Source organism: Oryctolagus cuniculus, chromosome 8 (assembly GCF_964237555.1).
Source record: "Oryctolagus cuniculus chromosome 8, mOryCun1.1, whole genome shotgun sequence".
NCBI lineage: Eukaryota > Metazoa > Chordata > Mammalia > Lagomorpha > Leporidae > Oryctolagus > Oryctolagus cuniculus.
The window spans coordinates 107724841-107727258 of record NC_091439.1 but is presented as its reverse complement, the minus strand read 5'-3'; positions in this window follow the sequence as shown (position 1 = coordinate 107727258).

Genomic DNA, 2418 nt, shown 5'->3' with positions numbered 1-2418 from the left:
TAGGAAGAAAACCCATTATTAAATCTTTAAAAAACATTGTTCCTGGAAATCGACTGGGACCTGAGGCCTTTCTTCAGAAAACAAGGACTTGTCAGGCCTATATTAGGTTCTGAGCCCTAATCCGTGTATTTGTATTTATCATGAACGATGGTTTCAGTGAAAAGCGAATCAGTAACGATGAACTTTCGTGATCCAGTTGGGAGTTCTTCCGTTTTGACAAATGTGATATTTGCATGGAACTTATTTTGTAGCCTTTTTTCCCTGGCCTCTGACCCTCTCCCTCTGTAGAATTAAAGCTAGAATTTTTCCCTTTTGATCAAGGAACAAAGAAGAACATGATATCTGTAAATTGATGTTTAGTAACTAGTGGTGAACTTGAAATAGTAGAATACATTGTAAGCCTAATTCTAGGTAGTCATATTAAATGTATCTCTTATCTTTTGAACCTATCTTCACATTGGTTTTTCAATGTATTTTAAGTTATATATATTTTTTCTCTTTTTTTTTTTCAGAGCTGCTTATTTTGGGGCTACTTTGTTTTTTTTAAATTGAGATGTAATTCACAAGGGTCTATATTGTGTTGTTTCGGTAAGGCTTCTTTTAATTGTGGCTCTGTGTTTTGTCGTAGTCTTCCAAGAAGAGCCATTTTATTTTTTAGAGTCACTTCTGAAGTCCTGTGGTCATTAACTTTGGGGACTGTTTTGTATGAGTGTTGATGCAAATTGAAACCCAAGTAGACCTCATCACTTGCCGCCCGTGGAAGGAGTGCCCTGCCTGTAGCGTACCATCATCTCTGGACTGAACAGCTGGGAAGAAACGGAATTTTCTTCTTTTGCATAAATCAGAAAAGCTTAGTGTGCTGGGTTTCCTCGTTAGCCTCGGCAGATTAAGTGAGCTGGTAGTATTAATTCAGACTTGAGGAGTCCTCTGAATCTGGGTCTGTGTAGGTTCACAGACTACATGCAGTAGTGCCTACATCGGAGAGCTCCTCAGCTCCGCGCGTGCACGAGGCTCCTGCTGCCCCTTCCTCATTTCTTACGGAACTTTGTTAACTGGCATTGAAACATTACAGCAATGTTTTATTGCACCGATTTTTATAAACTTTTACAGTGCAATACGTGTTACTTTTCTGAGGCAAACCAAAGGTAAATTTCTCAAGGTTTTTGCTGCCTTCTTGTGCAGCATTTGATGGAAGATCTTTTATACATTTGTAATAGGTAAAAATAAACCAGGCTGCAAATCCTTTTTTTAAAAATCTTAAACCATGTACCAGGTTTTTGGTAAAAATTGTAGGATAAGTTAAATTTAAATTGTGTTCTATTAACCAATATGAGTGTATTTCTGTAAGCATAGTTATGTTGAAATAAAGTTTAAAAAAGCATTTGGTCTCTTTCTTTCTTATTGGTATACAGGTGTCAAGGAAGCCAAATTTATTTTGATGGTGTTTCAGGTATATTAGTTATTTCCAAGATTATTTTCCCCAGGAGACCCACAGTGGGTGGAAATATCACACGGTCCTTGTGTGGGGTGGTAGTCCCAGCCAGTAGTGAGGACACTGCACGAGGTGGAGGCGCAGAGCCTGGGTGGGTCTCAGCTCCTGTGCAGAACTCGCCTCCCCGGCCACAGGGCCCCTACACGGTGTGGTGGGCAGATCCCTCCGCAGGAACAGGCTTAGAATGAGCACATCTTTGCCCCACTGGGGAAAGGTGTCTTGAAGGAGGGTGAATTGAATTACACTGGGTGTTGACAGATCCAGGGCAGTGCTTCGCTTTGCTGTGTTTGAAAGGCAGAGTTCCAGAGGGAGAGACAGATCTTCCAGCCACTGGTTCACTCTCCCCCACAGCCATAGAGCACCCAGGACCCCAGCTGGTGCTTACGTGAGATGCAGGCTGTGCCCCAGTGCTTGGCTCCTCCACGCATGGTTTGGGCGACTTAGTTATATTTAATGGAGGAGGAAGTGAAACCAAACGATAGTGACACAGTGTGTTTGCAGTTAACGCTCTGCTTCCTGTCAGTGGAAAACAGGAGAGCCGCGTGTTGAAGGCCTGTGGGTTCTAGTTGTTTAGAAGGGAGGATGAGCAAAGACATTCACACTTGGCCTGGTGCCCATTCTTTTTTTTTTTTTTTTTTTTTTTTGACAGGCAGAGTGGACAGTGAGAGAGAGAGACAGAGAGAAAGGTCTTCCTTTGCCGTTGGTTCACCCTCCAATGGCCGCCGCGGCCGGCGCGCTGATCCGATGGCAGGAGCCAGGAGCCAGGTGCTTTTCCTGGTCTCCCATGGGGTGCAGGGCCCAAGCACCTGGGCCATCCTCCACTGCACTCCCTGGCCACAGCAGAGGGCTGGCTTGGAAGAGGGACAACCGGGACAGAATCCGGCGCCCCGACCGGGACTAGAACCCGGTGTGCCGGCGCCGCAAGG